A 20,360-nucleotide genomic window follows, 5' to 3' on the forward strand; every position below is an offset into this window, starting at 1 on the left:
TTTCGGGTGTCTTTGAATATATTTAAGAGCTGTTAATATGGCGTTAGCTTCTGCTGTAAAAATAGAACTATTATCGGGTAATCTAGAAGATATTGTTCTGGATCCAATGACAGTGGCACAAGCTACTGCGCCACCGTCCTTGGACCCATCTGTAAATAAGGATTTATAACTGCTATATTTATGTTTCAAGTCATTATATTCTTGTTTATACTGTAATTCATTAGTTTCTGATTTTTTAAACCTCGTCAATGTTAGGTCCACTGCTGGCCTAACCAACTGCCAAGGAGGAGAAGAAAGAAGACGGGAAGGAGCTATATTTTCCAGCTCAATGCCGGCAGCAGCAAGAAATGGTTTAATTCTTAAACCAAGAGGCGGTACAAGCGAAGATTTCATATTGTATAAGTATAAGTTAGGACTGAAAACACAGTTATATGCAGGGTTTGACTCACTGGAATATAATTTTGTTACATACTGTAAAGCTAATTTGATACGTCGCTGCTCAAGAGATGGCTCATCGGCCTCAACGTACATGCTGTCAACAGGTGAAGTTCGAAAGGAGCCAAGACAAAGTCTTAGACCTTGATGGTGAACAGAATCTAAAAGTTTCAGGTTGCTTTTACAGGCTCCACCATATACAATGGAGCCATAATCAAGTTTTGACCGGATCAGTGATCGATAAAGTTGCAGGAGGGTAGCTTGGTCCCCTCCCCATTTAGAATTTGAAACGACTTTCAACAAGTCAAGTGCCTTCAGGCATTTAGTTTTGAGGGATTTGATATGTGGTAGAAACGTTAAATGCGAGTCAAAAATTAATCCCAAGAACTTGGCCTCCTTTACAACTTTGATGGGCGTGCCATCTAGAGATAGTTCAGGGTCCTTATGTGGCTTATATGTTCTGCAAAAATGTATACAATTAGTTTTGGACTTCGAAAATTTGAAGCCGTTTTCAAGACACCATTTATTTATTCTGTTTAAACACAACTGCAGTTGCCGTTCAATAGCATGCATATTTTTACCTCGGCAAGAAATATTAAAATCATCCACGAAAAGCGATCCATCAATTGAATCGGTTAAAACTTTTGATAAACTGTTGATCTTGATGCTAAAAAGAGTGACAGACAAAATACTGCCTTGTGGAACACCCTGATCCTGATTGTAATGATCAGACAGGGTAGAACCCACACGGACCTGGAATTGTCTGTCGTTTAAAAAGTTGGCAATAAATTGAGGCAAACGACCTCGCAAACCAAAGTCATGTAAATCCCTCAAAATACCATGTTTCCAGGTTGTGTCATATGCTTTTTCAAGATCAAAAAAGATAGACACAGCCTGTTGTTTATTAATTAGTGCGTTTTTAACAAATGACTCCAGTCGCACTAAGTGATCGACAGTACTTCTGTTTTTACGGAAACCACACTGTATATCTGTGATAAGATTATTTGTTTCCAAGTACCAAACAAGTCGATTATTTATCATGCGTTCCATGGTCTTGCAAACACAGCTAGTTAGTGAAATAGGTCGATAATTGGACGGATCCGTATGATCACGTCCAGGTTTAGGTATTGGTACTACTATGGCGTCACGCCATGACGGAGGAAAGTTACCTGATGTCCAAATATCATCAAAAATATTGAGAAGCGTTTCTAGGCAGGATTCTGGTAAGTGCTTCAGGAGTTGATAATGTATGTTATCAGCTCCTGTAGCAGTGTCATGAGCTTGATCAAGAGCAGTATGGAGTTCATGAATAGAAAACGTTTCATTATAATCTTCCCCATTATCAGAATTGAAATTAATAGTTTTTTTTCTTGTTGTTTTTGATATTGCTGAAATTTAGGTACATAATTTGAAGAGGAAGAGTGTTTAGCAAGGGTTTCACTCAGTTTATTTGCAATATCTGATTTATCAGTAAGCAATTGATCTCCATGTTTAAGATGATGGACAGTAGATTTAGTACCTTTACCTTTGATTTTCTGGACCATGTTCCATACCTTGGACATTGGTGTCCGAGAATTTATTTTGGATACATAATTTTGCCAAGATTGGCGTTTGTTCTGTTTAAAAGTACGCCGTGCTTTAGCATTTAAAATCTTAAATTTATTGAAATTATGCACCATAGGATGGCGACGGAAATAATGTTCTGCTTTTTTCCTTGCCTTCCTAGCTTGTTTGCACTCATCGTTGAACCATGGCTTTCTTATGTGTGGAACTGTAGAGGACTTTGGTATACACTCATCAGCTATGGAATTCAGTTCATCAGAAAAAGATTTGATAGCATCAGGAACGTCAATAAAACGTTCGGGTTTAAGTTTTTCAGCACACAGTGTTTCATATAAAGCCCAGTTAGCCTTTTTAATATTCCGCCTTGATGATGGAGGAACATCAGATGGAGTTACAGCTTTTAATATAGTAGGAAAATGGTCACTTCCACAGAGGTCATCGTGGACTGACCATTCGAATTCATTGAATAGTTCTGAATTTGTCAATGACAAGTCGAGAGCAGAATACGTCCTTGTACCAGGGTGTAAATATGTGTTGGAACCATCATTATAAATACATAAGTCATTGTCAGAACAAAAGTCCTCCAACAATTTCCCTTTAGTGTTTATATTTACACTACCCCAGAGTGGGTTGTGCCCATTTAAATCTCCCATTATAATACAGGGTTTTGGGAGTTGGTCATAGAGAGCTTGCAGATCAGTTTTGGCAAACGTCGAAGACGGCGAAATAAAGAGCGAGCATAGTGTAAACGCTACATGTAAAGTAATTCTCACTGCAACAGCCTGCATATTAGTATTTAGTGAAACAGGGCTTTGAATAACGTTTTGTCTGACTAGAACGGATGACCCACCAGTGGCTCGATCACCCGGAGGTGAAAAACAATGATATGCATTAAAATGACGAAGGTCAAATGTATCTGTTTGTTTTAAATGTGTCTCTTGGAGACATATCGCTGAAGGTGTAAAATCCTGGACTAATAGCTGTAATTCATGTAAATTAGTCCTCAGTCCTCTACAGTTCCACTGTACAATATTATTGGAATAAACTATCTTTTGGGGGGATTTATTGGGGATCTACCCCGCACTCTTTTGGAGGGCGACAAGCTATGTGCCCTGGGATGGATGTGATCCGATACATCCATTTCTTCAAGTGATCCAAACTTGTTAAACAATTTGATTTTATTATCTGACCCCTTTGGTGCTCGATTTGATTTCGAAGTTTCTGGCCTTGTCTTGAATTTCGATTTTACAGTTTGTTTATCATGTCTATCAGACTGTGAAGGAGTTGTAGTCGAAGGAGTTATAGTCTTGTGCGTAGACTGAGCTGTATCTGTCTGAGTTGACTGTTCTGAGATAGACTGTGGAAGATCAGGTGAGATAGACTCAGGAATATCTGAATGTACCCATGTGAGGTCAGTCTGACATGAGCTTGACGAAGTTAGTACTGGCGTAGTTGTTCCTTTTGATAAGGTTTCAGATGTTTTTGTGATAGAGGCGTACGTTTCAGTGTGCTCAGTAGATTGTACAATCTTTCTTGCTTCAGCAAAACTGACGTTCCTGGAGAATTTGACTTTATTAATTTCCATTTGCTTTTTCCAGATGGGACATTCTTTCGAAAAGGATGAATGATTTCCTGAACAGTTTGCACATTTTTTCTGAATACTGTTACAATCTTCGGTTACATGTGTATTTTCAGCACAGTGAGCACATGTAACAGACAATGTGCAAGTATTAACACCATGTCCGTACTTTTGACACTTAAAGCAGCGCAGGGGATTTGGAATATATATGTCAACATTGAGATTGCAGTAACCTGCTTTGATTGACTTTGGAGGTGTTGGAGCTGAAAATGAAAACAAATATGTATTGGTTTGGACAGTCTCATTATTTCTCCGTGTTGTGAAACGTTTGACGAAAGATACACCTTGATCTTTCATCTCGGACATTATATCGAGCTCAGTCATGTCTGCTAGAAGACGCTCACGGTCTCGAACTATACCTTTGCTTGTATTCAGTGTTCTGTGGGCAGATACTAATACAGGGATTCCGACAAACATATCAGTTGATAACAGGTTGGTAGCTTGTTGTTTTCTGCTACATTCAATCAGCAGTGAACCTGATCGCAAACTTCAATGCCAGAGATGCCTTTTGAAATTGCAAAGGGATTTAATTTCAAAGGAGTCTTGTCAAGTGTTTCAATAATCAAAAAACGCGGCCAGTGATCAATTTGTACAGAGGGTCGATGCTGATCGTCATTTTCCAATTGACGTTTGGTTTTTTTGTTAGGGGTATATTGGTTCGTCATCCGAGCTCCCCACCCACCACGGAGTATCACAAGGACAATGCTAAAGCAAGCGGGCCTCCAGCTTGCAGCACCAAGGATACTCGAATGATATACTCCAGCAGAAGAATCAAAAGATTAATAATTCCACCAGATTGGCCCATGAGCCACCGCCTTCTGGCATAGGACTCTAGGCAAAGTTCAGTGAGTGAGTGAGTGAGTGAGTGAGTTAATATTTAATGTCACATCGGCAATATTTCAGCCATATCGTGACGGGAACAGACCACTGAAAACGAATATGTGTGTTATAAAACCTGTCGACAAAGGACAGTAAAACAACTACAGTATCACAATTTGAATTAAAACTAGCTTGGAAAGTTAAAACTAATATCAATATTCAGACAATACAATATAAAAACAGACTATAGATCGCCAGCAACAGAAGGTAGGTCACCATACTAGGGACCATGGGGACTTACAGTACCTTTGCTACCTGCATGGACCCTAGTTGGATTTACACCATCCCTTCAGCCGCTGGCGAGTGTACAATATGCTAGCCACAATTAAAACAACAGGAATACTACGATTAAAAGCCTGGTAGAATTAAATTTACTATGAATGTTTTTGGACTTACGTACCCTCTCAGGAGGACAATATTTTTACAATGCTTCAACCCCCTTTGAGGGTACAGCCACTAACAATTCTAGTTACGAATCCAAACTACCAATTATTAAAATATATCTTTTTACAGAAACATATTGCTCACAATTCAATCAAAAAATCAATTTCTTTTAAAAAACCAATAATTAAATGAAAACTAACGCTGGTAAAAAGATCCTTCATCGTTTTAACTGTAAAATACATATCCCTTGTGATGGAGAATTCGACACAGTCAAGCAGAATATGCTTGACCGTGACTCTCTCATCACAAGGGATACAAAATGGAGGATCCTCACCTTTTAACAGGTATGCATGAGTATATCTAGTGTGGCCAATACGACATCGTCGTAGTATGACCTCTTCAAATCTGGACTGACAAGCCAAGTGGGTATAACCAATGTAAGGTTTTATCTCATGTAATTTATTTATACCAACTTGGGTGTCCCACTTCTTCTGCATCAGATCATGGATATAAGATCTAATGGTAGCTTTATAATCAGTGTAGGGAAGAAGAAGTGGTGTCACAGATTTGTTGAGTGCTGCCTTGGCAGCAAGATCGGCCATTGCGTTACCGGAAATGCCTACATGGCTGGGTAACCAACAGAAGACGATGTCGTATTGGCCAGTAGCAAGATTATTATACAGTTCAATAATTTCAATTAAAAGTGGATGTTTACAAGAAAGATTTTTAATAGCCTGAAGGCAAGAAAGAGAGTCTGAATAGATTATATACTGTTTACGTTTCGGGTGTCTTTGAATATATTTAAGAGCTGTTAATATGGCGTTAGCTTCTGCTGTAAAAATAGAACTATTATCTGGTAATCTAGAAGATATTGTTCTGGATCCAATGACAGTGGCACAAGCCACTGCGCCACCGTCCTTGGATCCATCTGTAAATAAGGGTTTGTAATTGCTATATTGATGTTTCAGTTGATTATATTCTTGTTTATACTGTAATTCATTCGTTTCTGATTTTTTAAAAGTCGTTAATGTTAGGTCAACTTGTGGCCTAACCAACTGCCAAGGAGAAGAAGAAAGAAGACGGGAAGGAGCTATGTTTTCCAGCTCAATGCCAGCCGAAGAAAGAAAGGGTTTAATTCTGTGCCCGAGAGGTGGAACAAGAGAAGACTTTTTGTTGTACAAGTCCTCGTAGAGAGGATTGAAAACACAGTTATATGCAGGGTTAGATTCGTTAGAGTATAGCTTCGTGATATATTGTAAAGATAATTTTATACGACGTTGTGTAAGAGATGGTTCATCGGCTTCAACATATAGACTGTCAACAGGAGAGGTTCTAAAGGACCCAAGACAAAGTCTTAGACCTTGATGATGAACAGAATCTAATACTTTTAAGTTGCTGTTGCAGGCTCCACCATATACGATGGAGCCATAATCAAGTTTAGAACGGACAAGTGATCGATATAGATGGAGAAGGGTAGCTTGATCACCTCCCCATTTAGAATTTGATACCACTTTCAACAAATCAAGTGCTTTCAGGCATTTAGTTTTCAGAGATTTAATATGAGGCAGAAACGTAAGGTGTGAGTCAAAAATTAATCCCAAGAACTTGGCTTCCTTGACAACTTTAATGGGAGTGCCATCTAGAGATAGTTCAGGGTCTTTATGTGGTTTGTACTTACGACAAAAATGTATGCAATTAGTTTTCGATTTAGAAAATTTAAAGCCGTTTTCAAGACACCATTTATTTATTTTGTTTAAACATAACTGCAACTGCCGCTCTATGGTATGCATATTTTTACCACGACAAGAAATATTAAAATCATCCACAAATAAGGATCCATCAATGGAATCGTTTAAAACTTTTGATAAACTGTTGATCTTTATACTAAAAAGTGTGACTGACAAAATACTGCCTTGTGGAACACCCTGATCCTGATTGTAATGATCAGACAGGGTAGAACCCACGCGGACTTGAAATTGTCGGTTATTTAAAAATTTGCCTATGAAATGAGGCAAACGACCACGCAAACCGAAATCATGTAGATCTCTCAGAATGCCATACCTCCAGGTTGTGTCATATGCCTTCTCAAGATCAAAAAAGATAGACACAGCATGTTGCTTATTAATCAGCGCGTTTTTCACAAATGATTCTAAACGCACTAAGTGATCGACGGTACTTCTGTTTTTCCGGAAACCACATTGTATATCTGTGATAAGGTTATTTGTTTCCAAGTACCAAACAAGTCGATTATTTATCATGCGTTCCATGGTCTTGCAAACACAGCTGGTTAATGAAATCGGACGATAATTGGATGGATCCGTATGATCACGTCCAGGTTTAGGTATTGGTACCACTATAGCATCACGCCACGAAGAAGGAAATTTCCCGGATGTCCAAATATCATCAAATATTGATAAGAGCGTCTCTAAACAGAATTCTGGTAAATGCTTCAGGAGTTGATAATGTATGTTATCAGCTCCTGTAGCAGTGTCATGAGCTTGATCAAGAGCAGTATGGAGTTCATGAATAGAAAATGTTTCATTATAATCTTCCCCATTATCTGAATTGAAATTAATAGTTTTCTTTTCTTCTTGTTTTTGATATTGCTGGAATTTAGGTAAATAATTAGAAGAGGAAGAGTGTTTAGCGAGGGTTTCACCCAGTTTATTCGCAATATCTGATTTATCCCTAAGTAACTGATCTCCATGTTTAAGATGATGGACTGTAGATTTAGTACCCTTACCTTTAATTTTCTGGACCATGTTCCATACCTTGGACATGGGTGTCCGTGAATTTATTTTGGATACATAATTTTGCCAAGATTGGCGTTTATTCTGTTTAATGTACGCCGTGCTTTAGCATTTAAAATTTTTAATTTATTTAAATTATGCACCATAGGATGGCGACGGAAATAATGTTCTGCTTTTTTCCTTGCCTTCCTAGCTTGTTTGCATTCATCGCTGAACCATGGTTTTCGAATATGTGGAACTGCAGAGGACTTTGGTATACACTCATCAGCTATGGAATTCAGTTCCTCAGAAAAACATTTAATAGCATCAGGAAAGTCAATAAAACGTTCGGGTTTAAGTTTTTCAGCACACAGTGTTTCATATAAAGCCCAGTTAGCCTTTTTAAAATTCCGTCTTGATGATGGAGGAACATCAGATGGAGTTACAGCTTTTAATATAGTAGGAAAATGGTCACTTCCACAGAGGTCATCGTGGACTGACCATTCGAATTCATTTAATAGTTCTGAATTTGTAATTGACAAGTCGAGAGCAGAATAAGTCCCTGTACCAGGATGTAAATATGTGTTGGAACCATCATTATAAATACACAAATCATTGTCAGAACAAAAGTCCTCCAACAATTTCCCTTTAGTGTTTATATTTACACTACCCCAGAGTGGGTTGTGCCCATTTAAGTCTCCCATTATAATACAGGGCTTCGGGAGTTGGTCATATAGAGCTTGAAGATCAGTTTTGGCAAATGTCGAAGATGGCGAAATATAGAGGGAGCATAGCGTAAATGCTACATGTAAAGTAATTCTCACAGCAACAGCCTGCATATTAGTATTAAGTGAAACGGGGCTTTGTATAACGTTTTGTCTGACTAGAATGGATGCTCCGCCAGTGGCTCTATCACCCGGAGGTGAAAAACAATGATATGTATTAAAGTGACGAAGGTCAAATGTATCTGTTTGTTTTAAATATGTCTCTTGGAGACATAACGCTGAAGGTGTAAAATCTTGGACTAATAGCTGTAATTCGTGTAAATTAGTCCTCAATCCTCTGCAGTTCCACTGTACAATATTATTGGAATAAACTATCTTTTGGGGGGATTTATTGGGGATCTACCCCGCACTCTTTTAGAGGGCGACAAGCTATGTGCCCTAGAATGGACGTTTTCAGAAACGTCCATGTCTTCAAGAGATCCGTATTTATTGAACAATTGAATTTTGTTCTGTGACCCTTTAGGAGTTCTACCACTTTGATGTTTTGAAGCATCAGGCTTTGGCTTCGGTTTACTTTTCACCGTTTGCTGACTATCAGATGTCGATTGAGACTTTGAGTGTGACTGAGATGATGATTTGTGATCATAAGACCTTGAGGTACTAGGAAGTGATTCCTCAGTCTGTGATGATATAGCAGGGTACAAATGCTGTGGAGAATCGCAATTTACCCAAGTCAAGGTAGTTTGGCAGCCTGTGGTTGATGTTGTTTTAGAGCTAGAAACCGATGATGTTTTTGCTACTGTTGCATAACTTTCTGTAAGATCAGATGTCTTTACCAGTTTTTTGGCCTCCGCAAAAGAGATATTTTGTGTAAATTTTATTTTATTGATCTCCATTTGCTCTTTCCAAATAGGACACTGTTTAGAAAAGGACGAATGGCCGCCTGCGCAATTGGTGCATTTTTTATAATCGCTGTCACAATCTTCTGTTGTGTGTGTCTTCTCACCACAGTGAGCACACACAACAGACAATGTGCAGGTAGATACACCGTGTCCATATTTCTGGCATTTAAAACACCTGAGCGGGTTGGGGATGTAGGTATCAACTTGTATGTTGCAGTAGCCTGCCTTCACTGATTTTGGAGCATTTGGACATGAGAAAGTAAACAGATACGTATTTGTTTTGACGGTTTCATTGTTTCTGCGAGTTGAAAAGCGCTTGACATATAGAACACCTTGATCCTTCATTTCAGATCCTATATCAAGTTCCGACATGTCATCAAACAATCGATCTCTATCTCTCACGATACCTTTACTTGTATTCAAGGTTTTGTGTGCAGAAACCGAGACGGGAATGCCCACGAAAGATTTAATATTCATCAGATTTGTTGCTTGCTGCTTTTTCCCACACTCGACTAGCAGGGCACCCGAACGTAAGCGTCTGATGTTCTTCACATCCCCAGCAATGCCTTGAATACCTTTGGATACAGCAAAGGGGTTCAACTTCAAAGGTGTCTTATCAGGAGTCTCAATCACAATGAAACGTGGCCAATACTCAATCGATGTAGACGGTCTATGGTCAGTATCAACAGGGTCAATATCAAGTGGACGTTTTGTTTTTTTGGTTGGAGTTTCATAAGCCATGGTTAGTGTAATACGGTTCATCATCCGAGCTCCCCACCCACCACGGAGTATCACAAGGACAATGCTAAAGTAAGCGGGCCTCCACCTTACAGCACCAAGGATACCCGGATGATATACTCCAGCAGAAGAATTAGAAATAATTAGTCTACCAGATTGGCCCATGAGCCACCGCCTTCTGGACATAAGACTCTAGGCAAAAATTTAGAACTTCAAAAATGCATTTTAAAATTCGAAAAGCTCAATGAACAAATAGGCCAAGACCGAAAGTAAAAAACCAAATAAAATTTGTGCAATGATATATATACTCCATGCACAGGGCTTGGCATGACCAGCCGATTGGTCGAACCGGGCCCATTCGACCACCCGTCTAGGTGAAGTAAGGGCCAAAGTGGTGTGTTGGGCAATGGAACGCAGTTAAAAGCCCCAGTGCCCTCAACCACCAGGATCCCGTCCTCCACCGACACGGGACGCAACCCACGGCAAACGGGTTGGTGGACCAAATATCCCCCCGGGTCCACTACGGGGGTGTCGGCGAGCTCTTGGCGTTACCCAGCACCCACCACGAGGAGGTGGCTCGCCACGGGTGCCCAAAGTTCAGAACAACATATTTCAAATTACAAATATTTTACACAATAAAGCCAAGACCAAAGTACACCAATTCCAAATGATATTTGTGCAATGATAAATACAAGTATAATCCATGCACAGGGCTTGGCATGACCAGCCGATTGGTCGAACCGGGCCCATTCGACCACCCGTCTAGGCGAAGTCAGGGCCAAAGTGGTGTATTGAGCAACAGGAACAGGGTTGCAAGCTCCTATTGCCCTCAACCACCAGGATCCCTTCCTCCACCGACTCAGGGCCGCAACCCACGGCAAACGGGTTGGTGGACCAAATATCCCCCCGGGTCCACTACGGGGGTGTCGGCGAGCTCTTAGCATTACCCAGCACCCACCACGAGGAGGTGGCTCGCCACGGGTGCCAATGCGAGGTGAGAAGCAATAGCAAACGTTTCTCGAAACGCCCATCCCTGTCCTATTTGTTGCACACTCGGACACTATTTGTCGTGAACACCTGTTAAAGATAGGAAAAAGTGACTTACCTGCTTTACAAGCAGGATGTCTCAGTAATATCATTGGCGGATCTTAGTTAATCTAGAAATGCTAAAGGAAAAGTCAGTATCGTATGAAAAATTCTGTTTTACACATACACATGCATTATTCTTAACTGCAATATGTGTTAATTTAATCTAAGGCGTAGATTTTCAAAATTTCGTACATCTTAGTGAGTGAGTTTAGTTTTACGCCTCACTCAGCAATATTCCAGCTATATGGCGGCGTCTGTAAATAATCGAGTCTGGACCAGACAATCCTGTGACCAACAACATGAGCATCGATCTGCGCAATTGGGAACCGATGACGTGTGTCAACCAAGTCAGCGAGCTTGACCACCCGATCCCGTTAGTCGCCTTTTATGGCAAGCACGGGTTGCTGAAGGCCAATTCTACCCCGGGATCTTCACGGGTCTCTTACATCTGAAGTGATGGTGTAAGTTCAGCTGGTGTCCATGCAGGTACACGCAAAGACCCTGTAGGTATTCATGGCCCCAGGTATGGCGATCTACCTCGAGTTGATATCAGTCTATAGCCTGTTTCCATATTCTACTGTCATAGTACGTTTTAGATTTTCATACTAGTTTTACATTTATAACTGTGATAACTACATATTTTGCAGACAGGTAAGTATAGTATAAGTATGTTTGTTTTTATTCATTCATAAAGATATAACGTTCTTAGTCGCGATATGGCTGTACTAATGCCGATGTGACTGAGTGAATTTTAACTCACTCACTAATAAAGGTACATATCGATCAGTCAACTTTGAGACTTCCACTCCCAAGCATCAGTCACAAAAAGCTGTCTATTGCTTGCTAAGTCAGGATTTTCAATCTTGTGATTAAAGTTTTGTCGCTTAAAGGGGACGTTTTTTCATGCTGTGAGTACATGTCATAATCAAACGCTGTACAATTCCAGACACAATTCCAAATACATAGTGACAGTTTGGAGTAGAAGTGGGTGAATTTTCAACTTTATGTGGGCTTATTTTGAATCTCACAACAGGTTCCGGGTAGCAGGCCCTGATAGTCTCGTGAGGTTCTACTTCCGGTTTTTAACTCGGTCCCGTGCACCTTTTTCCGATATGCGAAATGGATCCAAATTACTTCCGGTACGAAACTTCCGGTGCCAACCTAAAACCAAGAACTCGTTCCAATATTATGAATAATACACACACACACACACACACACACACACACACACACACACACACACACACAGATCTAAAGTGCTAAAGATCTCGGTGACACAGGTGAGCAACCTGCTTGGTATCAGGTAGTATTGGTGTGTTATTTAAACTCCTTTCACGTACGAATTACGGTGTTAAATATCGTTAGCACTCTTTCCGTTCTGTTTGTCAAAATATTATTTGGATGTGTTTGAAAGACAGAAAATAAATTTCCCAAGCTAATGAACCATATTAAATAATAGCGACAAATTCCGTTCCCCATCATAAGAAATCTCGGAGAAAAGCAGAAAACACATCTAGTGAAATGTCTGACTAACTCATGAGCATTTGTAGATATATTATTTTTCATACTTGTGGTTATGTTTGTTATTCAACGCTGTTCCAGCTACATCTATATATCGCACGCACACGCACACGCACGCACGCACGCACGCACACACACACACACACACAAATATAAACAGCTAGAACCGATGGGTAAAATGATACACAAAAGGAACCGGGTTCTGGAGCTCACAGTATACATGTAGCCAGCATTTCGATGGGTATATAAATAAAATGAAACCAAATGGACTACCGATGAACATATTGTTTCTAAAGTACCAAGACATAATCCGGCGGAACAGTAAATGTGACGTGATGAAGAAAGCTTTTTACTCACTAATAAAATTTTCTTTTCATCTAACATACTCTTACTTTTGAATGATCTGTGACACAAAATGTCCTTCGCTCGATAGATGTGGTTCTGCGACAGTCGCTTGAGAAGCCTCAAAGGGTGTTCATTACTGGGTGGTGAAGAGGGTTCGGAAACATTATAAATGTTTGTTCTAGATGATGTGTTTGACTGTAGGGGTGATAATTGGCTGTAATCCCCGAAACGATAATTATGAGCATGTATATATCAAATGTCAACCAAATATGAGTTCTTTATCTTGACTCATAACACACATTCGCTTTTTAAATTATATAACCGATTAAACTTAGCAAAACAAACCGTGAAGAGGTTCCCTGAAAGAGGTAGAAGGAGTTTCTGCAGACATTTTTTAAATGTTTCGGATCTATAAATTTGTCTGTATGATTTCGACCAAATCTGAGTCGCACTTCGAGCAAACCTTCGCAGTTGCGACCGTTACCAAGAATGATCGAATGATTGAATGATCGAAGAAAACTCGAGGATACACTTTATGGCTAAGTGATGATATGTTAACAGAAAAAGTAACACAAATTGGTGCCAATCTGCAAATTTCCGACTTCTCCTATTCAAGAGGATGGCTCATTCGTAAAAATCAAACCTTTTGTTAATGGCAAATCCCGTCGCTCGAGATGTTTTGACAGGGGTTTCAATCCCGAGATCTATGCCAGATACATCCACAACTCTAAGGCGTGGATGGCAGCAGATCACTTTCGTGATTGGCTGCTGTTTTTTGACCGACAGATGAGATCACGTGGAAGGCGGGTGACATTGCTTCTTGACAATGTGGCAAGTCACAACTTCAAGAATCTTCAACTGACTAATGTTACTATCGATTTCTTGCCCGCCAACAATCATCAATCAAAGACTTTTTCAAGCCAATGTAATTTATGTTATGTTATGCTATGCAAGATGTTATGTTGAATAAAGAATGTACATGTGTACAATATAGTTATGCTTCTATGTTGTATTGTTTTCACGTGTAGCCGACCGCCTAGGTCCTGATTCAGACATCCGAATGATTCGTATATCCGAACAATTCAATAAAAAACCAAAATGTTCGGATAAACGAGGTTTGACTGTATTAATATACTTTTCACATGTTTATAGTATCAGGAAGAAAAGAGTTTCCATAAGCAGATGTTTTGCACTTTGGTATTTTACTGCAATTCCATAATTTATAACGACTGGACTCTGAAACTGTTGGAGGTAGAAGGCCACACAGGTAATCAGGTGCAAAATTGTTTGTCACCTTATACATGGTTGTTAATTTAAAGATATTATATCACTTAGGGGTTTACTATTTGTTTCTTTTCATATTTTGTCATGACTGGTGCCCCGAACAGCACCACATATGGTGGACCACTGAAATTAGTTCGTTATATCCGTAGTTCGTTATTCACGAAAATCCATCGAAAGAACAACAAAAACGATACAGCTACGATGTACTCAGTTTATTCATGCATTCATTCATTCATTCATATGACAATTACATACATTTCACTGCAAAGCCAGTTATCTTGCTTTGTCCACGCTTGGACGTCTGCATGCATGTCACCGCCTCGTTCAAATCCACTAACGAATCAAACGAAACAGAAAGTTCTTCAATGTTTGAAGCGCCATATTGGCATCAGCAAATGAAGGAGGGCCTGGTCCGGTTCATCACTGTTCGTTTCATCATCGTCACATTCCGAATCAGCTCGGGAGATTCCATTGCGCTGATCGGATACTGCCTTCACAATGTCGTCATCAGAGGGGCGTTCTGTAATGACAATATCATTGTCTGCTGAGATAAAGTCTTCAAGGGTAACATTGCTGGAAATGTCAGACACCTTTTTCAGTTCACTCCACATATTTTTCTTCAAGTCAGACAGTGGCACATTATCATTTTCATCATCAGTGTCGACAGCCACAGGTGCATCACTAATCACAAAGCCACCTTTCTGGAAACAGTTCCGGATACACGATCCTGTCACTTGATGCCATGCTCTGTGGACCATCTCGATGGCTGTCAGGATGGTGGTTTCATGTTGTTTGTTATCAAATGCTGTCAGCATGCCTTCCATTACTTGGCATCGGTAGAGCTGTTTCAAGTTAGCAACGATGCCCCGTCCACAGGCTGAATCTTTGATGTCGTGTTCGGCGGCAGAAACACAAATTCAGCATTCGCAGGTTTTGACACGTGTGGATGCGCCGGGCAGTTGTCAACGAATAAAACAATTTTTCTGAATAGAAGAGTAGAAGATTTTCCTGAATACCATACTCGTATTTAAGAGTATGGAGAATGCATTGATGCCATACTTACGTCACAAAAACTGCTCTAATTTCCTTTCCATTGTCTAAGGCTCTTGAAATAAAGCTATAAATGTATCTGAGCTGATCTGAGGTACAATCCCCTGGTATAAAATCAGATTGTACATGTTAGAAACACATGACTTGAGCAACACAACTAGTCAGAGCAACGGGGCGGTCGTTGGTGCATTCATTCACACTGCCTTTTTGTGAATTGGTGTTACGGACGCTTCTTTCCTTGTACTTGGAAAGATAGACCGCTCGAGAGAAATGTTGAATAACTGCGTAAGAATAGGCGATAGTGAATCGGCTGATAATTCAAGAAATCTGTTTGAGATACTACCAGGTCCAGTAGCTTTTGAGGTGTCCACGGACAAAAGAATATCATATACTTCTTTCACAGTGAGTTCAATATGTGTTATGGAGTTCATTGTTTAGTAAATCTACTGGTGGTAGCTCATTGTTTGGTTTGGGTACTGCAAACTGTTCTGTGAAAAAGTCATTTAGAACGTTTGTGCTATCACTTGTATCTTCGTAAACAATGTCATTCACAAAAATAGGAGGAAAGTCATCAACTCTGTTTTTGTTCTTAAGAAAGTTTTTAACTAAAGACCACCATATTTTAGTGTCACGAGAAGTGTTTATTTGCTTATCTATTTTCGATACATAATCTTTCTTAGCATCTCTAATGGCTGTAATTGATCTGTTTCTTGAAAGCCTAAACTTTGCCCAATCCTGCGGGCGATTTCTATTTTTAGCTCGTTTATGTTGGCGGTTTCGTTTCCGAATCAACTTACACATATTGCCATTCATCCACGGCGAGTCACGGTTTCCAGTGGTAACAACTTTATTAGGTATATGCAAGTCACATATTTTATTTAAATTACATGTGATATCTTCAACAATAACACCTGGGTCGTCTATATTAAATAAAGTCTCACAATCGATATTTGAAATGCTATCATTAATGCCATAATTATCGGCAAGTGAATAATCATAAACATTTCCTTCATAATTATATCCCTCAGGTTTTGAGTAACTAATATGTAGGAAAATTGGACAGTGGTCACTACAGACTGGGTCCAGGACTCCAGTTTCGTAGGTCTTTAGTACAAGAAACAAATATCAGATCAGTCAAGCTGCTACAGTTTGACGTTATTCGCGTTGGTTCAGTAATTTTATGTCCATATACTGCTTGTAAATAATCTATTTTTGTCTGTTTTCACCAAGTAAACTAATCTTAAAATCTCCTACAATAATCGTGTTTATTTTTAGTCCAATCGATTTGTCCATAATATTCTAGTATACCTCACTTTTATGAGGCCTGTAGAGTGAGTGAGGGAGCTGGCTTTTACGCCACACTCAGCAATATTCCAGCTATATGCTGGCGGTCTGTAAATAATTGAGTCTGGACCAGACAAGCCAGTGATCAACAGCATGAGCATCGATCAGCGCAATTAGGAACCGATGACATGTGTCATGTGACAACCTGATCCCGTTAACCGCCTCTTACGACAAGCATAGTCACCTTTTAAAGCATGCATGGGTTGCAGAAGGCCTATTGTACCCCGGACCTTCACGGGTCTCAGCCCTGTAGAATGTTCCTAAGAGGAAAGAACGAGTTTTACATCGCATCTGCACCCAGGAAGCTTCCAGGTAACGTAGATCTAAGTTATTCATGTGTAACAAAGACTGCTTTTTACATAAATTGCGACACCACCACCGCGGGATGCTCTATCCTTCCTAAATAGTGGACACCTGAGGTGGAGATATCGTCATTACTTACACCGGGATGTATCCAAGTTTCAGTTATGCATATAATGTCGTAAGATTCAAATTCAGCTTCTATAACATCAATTTTATCTTCCAAACTTCTTACATTTAAATGAATAACCTTCAAATCGCTGGTAAATATTGGTCCAGGATTTGGGTGAACATCGCCACAGCACAGCAGTAGACTGAGGAACAAGATCAAGAGAGAGGTAGAACTGTTGTACAGAAACCAAGATTTAGATAAGTTCATATATCTCATTGACTTTAAATAATTATTGTAGGATATGAATCTTGCAATAATACCCATCCCTTGTCCATACTGAGCAGTATCAACATCAACTTCTAAACATCAACAGAACGTAAATCATAATAGCAACAAACGGTGTGGTAAGAAGTGAGGATCAAAGTTTTCATGTACAGCTGCTGACAAGCGTTATCATCTGGTAAACAAAACATGCTTTTAGAGAAAAAAACCAACTGAAATTATGTTAGGAAAGCAACAAGGGGGAAGAAAAGCTTAAAACAATGAGATTGTAACCATTATCTTAGACAAAAGATGTCGGAGTCAGGATCACAACAATTAGCCTTATTTATAAGGTGCATCCAAACATTAACCATAAAGGTATTTATATATTTTTTTTGTTATATAGCACGTGATCATGAGCTGGGTTTTGTTGTTGATGAATTATGTTAATTTAATTTCACCGACAGCGTACACAAGTCTTGTATCGCTGTAATGTGCTACGTGTTGCGTAATTCTAGGCCATGCTGCACATAATACACGTGTTTCGCACGCGTAAATCCAGATCTACTGCTCCTGTGTGTGTTGTGGGTAAAAGGATGAGTGTCATGATACCTTGCCCAAAGGTGAATATCATATGCGATGATATAAGGTACGAATTATACTTAATACTAATAATCAGCTATGGTTGATTTCAGGATTGTAATATGTTGTCAACGCATGTATCATTGTCCTGCTGTATAGAATGTTTACCTAAGACATTTCAGATAATCAACACATAGCAAAATGCAATAAGTACGTGGTGTTGTTTATCTTCTGAGCAATATGTGATCATGTTAAACATCAACATACAAACGTTGATTGTGAACATTGTCATCATAAATTCATAGGACATCGCCCCAAATGTATCATATATGACGTAAGGCATGTATTTCCAGCGCAGCTTCTTGTAAAAGTTTTATATACTCAACATTCAGTAAGGTACTCTGTGAAGCACACTGATTGCAGAAACAGTATTGAAGTCATGTCATTTTGGGACAAGAAGTATCATTTAAGCTGGATGTATGAACTGACCCGTGTTTACAAATTATCTGCTGGTTTTAATGTCATCTGTACTATTAGTCATTGATGTATATACTAAGGAAAATGTACGGAGAACATCCTATATTCTGGATCACTCAAAAGAGTCTTTCAAGCATTTCAAGTCGTGTAAATGGGTATAATATCTTCTGATATTTATTAAGGTAATTACATGGGTAAGTCATATCACGAATAGCTTCAGTCTGTCATCTCTATCGGTAACAGTTTTCATGGATGTTCATACTCTGGAATATGTACGGTGAAGTATGATGTTACAGTCAATGTCTACAATCAGGGAATGTGTGCAATAACTGAAATAAACAGTCAATGCCTGATTCATTCAGGCATTGTGTGCATTGTCTTATGTATAAAGTTAGCGGTGAGAGTGCTTCAGTAGACGTTGAATGTGTGGACTTAAGTTCCGGCTGCCACTGATGGTAGAAGGATATGAACCAAGTAACACTTACATATATGATGGACCTGTGAAGGTCCGGCGTATAATAGGCCATCAGCAACCCATGCTTGCCATAAAAGGCGTGTAAAGGTTACGATACAAAGACGAGGTCTTGGTGCATGTAGAAAGACCCCGTACCCCTCTTTTCACATAATACATTTCCACTTTCCCCTTTGTGATATACCAACACCGTGCACGTTTCTAATTTTGGTTATTGACTGGCCTTCCTGGTGTCATTGCTTCTTTTGTAGGCTCGCACAACAGTGCTCCTATGACCTGGAGAAAAGGTATTTGCCATTACATAACTGACGATTTATTCCTGCAAAACACATCGGACGTACATTAATGGTATTTGTAAAATTTCTATTTTTTTTAAATTCATTAACTTAACCAGTGTGTTCTTATCCACAAAGTTAGTTTTCAGATATCCAGATGAAAGGGCATTTAATTATCCTTCATGAGGATACAGGGCTCCTTCTGCCAGCGACTGAACACAGAGAACACCCAGTCGTTTTTGTATTCAGTTTCTTTAGGTACGCAAAGCATCACTTTTTCGTTGTCATCTTCAGTAAGAGCTTCGGCGAAACGAAAAGTTTTCTTCTTCATCACTGTCAGTATCTCCTCGGAAGATAGACTGTGTCAGAAACGGTTCGTTGTCAGACATGTTCTCTACCGTATCTTTCAGTCAACTGATGAGACCATGCGGTCAAGGTACCCGGATGTTGAGCATGACACGGCTTGCTGCACGTGCAGATTCACGTGATCCCAATGCTCTTCATTTTACCGCGGGTGTTTATCCCGATGATCTTCATTATACCACAGTGTAATCGTTTCAGACTGTATGTGGTTGAATTTTCAGAGCTTTTTGAGTAATTTCTGTTGTCTTTGACGGTTTATAAGTTTGATAAAAGACTTATTGGTTTTGGTTGAGTATGTAAAACTTCAGGGGAAGGAAATCGTTTTTTTCGGAGACGTCTTTTATCCTACACGTATCCCCATGTGCAATGTGATCTTTCATAGTTGCTTCTAAAAATGATCATGCCTGTATTACTACATGGTTCAGAAATCTGAACGACTAGACATTATGAATGCACAGTAAAGGTACAAATTACATACTTCAAATTATTGGCAAATATGCATCAAATAAGGCAAATTCAAATCATTATCACAGACTGTACTATGCACTAAGTGACGAGAGTGAGTGAGTGAGCTTAGTTTTACGCCGCAATATTCCAGCTATATTGGGCAGTCTGTAAATAATCGAGTCTGCACCAGACAATCCAGTGATCAACATCATGAGCATAGTCGCCTTTTACGACAAGCATGGGTTTGCTGAAGACCTATTCTACCCCGGACCTTCATGGGTCCTAATTGACAAGACCCTGATTCGTGTATTCAGTAAATTCTCAATTGTTTGGCATTCGTTTAAAGTAAATCTATTGAGGCAAAACAGGTTCTAATTAAAACGTTGGTGTATGCACAAGTTGTAATCTATGAGTTGTACATGTTGTACCATGTATTATTTGTAT

Source organism: Haliotis asinina, chromosome 8 (assembly GCF_037392515.1).
Source record: "Haliotis asinina isolate JCU_RB_2024 chromosome 8, JCU_Hal_asi_v2, whole genome shotgun sequence".
In the NCBI taxonomy this organism is placed as follows: Eukaryota; Metazoa; Mollusca; class Gastropoda; order Lepetellida; family Haliotidae; genus Haliotis; species Haliotis asinina.